Source organism: Trifolium pratense, linkage group LG1, assembly GCF_020283565.1.
Source record: "Trifolium pratense cultivar HEN17-A07 linkage group LG1, ARS_RC_1.1, whole genome shotgun sequence".
Lineage (NCBI taxonomy): Eukaryota > Viridiplantae > Streptophyta > Magnoliopsida > Fabales > Fabaceae > Trifolium > Trifolium pratense.
In genome coordinates this window covers 30,291,095-30,296,189 of record NC_060059.1, presented here as the reverse complement: position 1 = coordinate 30,296,189, position 5,095 = coordinate 30,291,095, and the positions used below count along the sequence as shown (strand labels likewise).

The 5,095-nt window shown below is 33.3% G+C and overlaps 1 long non-coding RNA gene across 3 annotated transcripts; it reads right to left on the bottom strand.

Annotated features, from left to right (window-relative positions):
- Positions 1–583: 583 nt before the first annotated feature.
- Positions 584–2,791, bottom strand: LOC123902721. 3 transcript variants are annotated; one of them, XR_006807710.1, is made up of 3 exons: positions 2,288–2,791; positions 1,836–2,198; positions 584–860 (listed from the first exon to the last, which is right to left on the bottom strand). It is a non-coding gene; the product is annotated as an uncharacterized LOC123902721 (long non-coding RNA). The 3 variants fall into 3 exon arrangements; XR_006807711.1 differs by having other exon boundaries at positions 584–2,034; positions 2,120–2,198; XR_006807709.1 differs by having other exon boundaries at positions 584–2,198.
- Positions 2,792–5,095: the final 2,304 nt, after the last annotated feature.

Here is a 5,095-nt window from a genome sequence, read left to right as displayed (position 1 = left end):
CCATCCGAATCTGACCAACCCAAACCAATAAAGACCGGATCTTCTAACCCATGTTACCCGTGTTATCCGTTTACTAGTACTAGTGACTACTATACTTTCTAGAAATATGTAAGGATCGACATTGAAAATTTATTTCTTATATTATAAGGTTATTACGTTTACCTAACCTTCAATTTAATTTTTTTTCACTCTTATTTTCCCCCTCTTTTTTCATGTGGTCCACATCGTATTAACTACTTAATGATCAACCTTAATTACTTAACCTAAACTGTAACATTCATTACCATATTATTATATACTATATATACATATATAAAAACAGTAACCTTATTTTATATATACTTCATCCGATCCTATGTATAAGAAAAAGTTTGTTTTTTAGATTCATTGTAAAATCAATGTATCTAGACAATATTATAGTCTAGATACATTAATTCTACAATGTATCTAAAAAGTCAATATTTTCTTATATATATACTATAAGCTTATTACGTTTCACAAACCTAAACCTAATAAAAAACACATTTTTGAATTATAAAAAAAAATAATAATAATTTACTACTTTGTTTAAAAAAAAGTAAAATTGTTGTAACACCCCAACTAAATTGTCTAGAATATTTAGTCGAAATATTAATAATTGAATCTGAGTACATTAAAATTACATAATAAATTAATTGAATTACAAGATATCACACGAATAACGTGATAATCTAGTACAATATAGTGGAAGAGAATTAAATTCTAACTTAACAGATTAACATAAAAACAAAGAAGAAGACGATAGTCTTCTAATCCGATAATCCAAGCTCAACCTCGATCATCAGTTCCTGCCTAGTCCTTGCTCCGATTAACCTGTTTACCTAAAAAAAATTGAAAGTCGTGGGATGAGACTACTAAGCCTCAGTGAGCTCCTACTACCCAACTACTGGTGACTACCCCGGGGCAACTGAAACTAATAGTTTCTAACTTTAACCTGAACCTGAATATCTAATAGTCTAATCGTGACATAATCCTGAAGTTTTCATAATATGATAATAAAGCAATAAGGGTGTAACACACATAATAATTATCTTGTCAATTTTATCATAACAGGATCACCCCGGGGTAAGCCGGTCCCGGAGTGCCTGGCCTGGTATTACCGATAATAATGTACGTCAGAATACAACATGAACTTACAGTTCTTATTACATGATTTTGGATTCTGAATGAATCCCCTGACAAGGTACTAATGACCACGCTTCCTGATATTGGTACTAATGACCAAACATCCTGATAAATTCTGAAACATAATTCCTAATCCTGAATGGTTATCCTACCCAAAAGAAAGAAAACCTTCTCGGGGTAATTCTAACTATCCTGATTCCTGAACCTAAGTTCCTAAGCGTGATAAACATTCTAATCACATAATATTATTACGCTGCTTACGAAATATTCCAGAATAGTCAGGGATATAAAACGAGTGGATTTTTATTTAAAATGTTGATTCTACAGAGTCCTAATCTGATACGCTCGCTTAGCGAAGCAAGATGCTCGGTATGCGAGAATACCAGTTCAATTCTCAGCTTTTACTTTTAAAAGAGTTTATCAGTTTCCACCTACAATCTCATTCATGTCCAGTCATAAGCAACTAAAATATTATTATATAATTAGAATGGAGATGGTTTTGGGATTAAACCTTCTCACACAATTATTTCCTAATTTTTCCTATTGTTGTCATACATAATTTTTGGGGAGACTAATTTCCTAACTAATACTAATGTTATCATACATATATTGAATTTGGGGAAACTAAAGGTGCTAACTAATCTAAAAGTTAAGCTTCTAAAGGAACCCACATGTGAATTTCCAGCAGCTCCAAGCTATTCTGTACACCCTTATGCATCCGTTTGAGTGGCTCAAGCATGCAAAACCCGCTGCCAAAATTCTGTAATTCTACAGCATCAGGACCCTATCTTAAAACAGGTTTCCATGCCTCATTACTAACCCAAAACCTATGAAGGGGGTACTCGAACTTTAGGGAATTTCGTCTGGATTCTGAAAATTTAACAATTGTTCAAATCTGGGTCACTGTGTGAAAGTTATGACAGAAATACTAGTCAGAGGTCCATACGAATTTTACCTAGATTACCTCCAATACTTGAAATGCTCCAACCCAAAGCAAAACTCATGAATACAAGACTCAAGAGTGAAAAAGGATTCTGAATTTGGGAAAAATAAGGCATCAAATAAAAGGGAAATTTTGGATTGAATCTTCAAAGAAAAGGCAGATTATAACCATTATCAATACCTTAGATTAATGGTGCTGAAACTTATTGATTTGAAGTACTAGTATAAACCCAAACAGAATGTGAGGAGAAGGTGAGCATCTTTGAGCAGAAATTGAAGAACATGGGCAGTACCAAGAGAAGGGAGGAGGATGCTTGTCCCTTGTTTTGATTTCTAGTAGTTAATAATGATGGGGTTGAATAGATCTTGTGAGTAGTGATTTCCATATGTGCCATGAGAAAAATCATGACCTTGGTGTTGTTCTTGATGTTTTTGCGTGAGGAGAGAGAAGATTGAAATGTTTGTTGTTGTTTCTACTTTAACCACAACCAAAATCTTAAGCTTAATGTGAACTTGCATGTGAGAGATTGTAAGACAATGAAGAAGGTTGTGGTTTGGTGTGGTGGTGACTGCGTGATGCTTCAAGACAGGAAGAGGAAGCATTTTTTTGCTTGTTCTAGGATGATGAATGAAGATGAGTGGTTGGAATGTGAGAGAACACGTGAGGGGTTGGAAAGAAAAAGGAATAAACTGACTTGTTCTAACTTCTAAGCGTGTGTTTGGTTCTGCGGCGGAGAGAATTGATTTTGGCAGAATTGATTCTGTAAAATTGATTCTGGCCAAAATTGATTTTAAGCTGAAGCGGTTTATGTTTGGATATATTCATGAAAAAGTGAGTTGAACAAAAAATTTGAGTGTAAAAATCAATTCTAGAATCAGAAGCTACGATTTCTAGCTTCAAGTAGAATCAATTCTGAAGGCAGAATCAATTCTACTTTTGAGAAACCAAACAAGTCAAAATCAATTCTACACGTCCAGAATCAATTCTGGATGCTCCAGAATTAAAACCAAACATACACTAACTCTTGTCTCATATAATGGTATTAGTAGGTCCCACATGTAGCTTGACACTTCTCATTAACCAAAGCTTAACATATCATAGTGTCCTTTAAGTATCCTTTTACACTTGTTTCCTTATTTTCAATTAGTCTCCAATAATTATTTCTAATTAATATTCTTCTATTAATTAAAGTCGCGATGTTACAATTGTTTTGTTTCTTATTTAAAAAAAAAACCTATTGGTAATTTTTATAAAAAAAATATATTCTTTTTGCTATCATTTTTCCATTAAAGTTATTCCTACTATATATTAATGTCTTCCCTTCATGTTATTCATTATGTAACCATCTCAAAAATTGATTTGCGTTGCACTTAAACTTTTTCGTCCATACACACTTCTATTGTTGCAAATTTTGATCATGTCTCACAATTTAACTGAAATCAATCTTGCTATTCATTGTTCTTGAAGGAAGGAAGTAATATTGGTGATTAGTTTTTCATACCTAGATTGTCTCTGACAACATCTGACGTAAGAATTCATTTTAAATTTCAACGGATTTCCTTGAATCCTTTCTTTTGCGTTGACTATTAATAAGAGTCAGAGAAAATATTTAACCACTCATTTTCTGTAAAAAAAAAAAAATCACTCATTTAGTGGTGGAATATTCAGCCACAACATATATTTTATTTGTTTTTTATTTTTTTCAACCGTGATAGTGTACTGGCGGATTATTCCGCCACAAAAAATTAAAAAGCAACTGGCAGATTTTGTGGCAGACATTTCCGCCACTAAATCTACTTTACTGACACCCACTTACTGGTGGATTATTCGGCCACTAAATTTAAGGAAATTGCAACTTTATTGACACAACCTTTGTAACGCATTTAGTGGCGGATTTGTTCGCCACAAAATTTAGTGACGTGCGTTTTAGTGGCAGACTTGTTCCGCCACTAAATTCTCAGTTAGTGAGGGAATAATGCACATAGTGAGGGAATAATTCCGCCAAAAAAAAAGGTTTTTCTTGTAGTGCATTTTGGGATATATTTTCGTCGTCAGTGTTTTCACATGGTCAAATTGTATGTTATGATTTCATGAGTTACTTCTAGAAAAGAATTAAAAATATTGATTATCGGCGAAGACAATAAAAATACAAATAATTAAGACTTAAAATGTAGTCTATAAAGAAGTACTCATCTAACCCTTTTTGAAATGCATTAGTAACCCCTTTAGACTAAGATTTAGCCTATTATATATATATAAATATATATATATATGGCTAAATTGTAGTTTTGATCCCCCAAGTTTCTTAATTGTACGTTTTTCGTCCATTTTGTTTCAAACAAGCGATTTTAGTCCCCCCCCCCATTTGCCCCTTTTGCATTTTCTGGTCCTTGTTAACTATTTTGACCAAAAAATTTATAGGTTGTCCAATTTCATCAAGACATGTGTCAAAAAATCCATGTCAGTAGTTTTTTGGTCAAAATAGTCAACATGGACCAAGAAATGCAAAAGGGGGACCAAAATCGCTCGTTTGAAACTAAAGGGACCAAAATCGCACAATTAAAAAACGTGGGGACCAAAATTGCTCGTTTGAAACTAGTGAAGTGGAAGAAATAGTCACAATAAAGGGGGGTTTGAATTGTGACCCTTTTAAAAATTAATCCTGCAATCTCTTAAATTGATCTCAAGTGTATACTTAGATAAATGTTAGTGAATTAAAAATCAGATTGTTCTAAGAACAATCTCAGCTGCGTGAGAATTTCAAAGTAATTGTAAATGAAGTGTTTTGTGTGATGCGTGTTTACAGAAAATAAAGAGTTAAAGGTTAGAGAGATTCACACACAAAGATTATACTGGTTCACCCAAATCCTGGGCTAGTCCAGTCCCCACGCCTGTGAGTTTTTCACTATGATCTTGAGATGCTACCGATCTCAAATACAAATCTTCTTTGATCTAAACCAAGATCAAAAAACTTCTAAGCCCTACAAG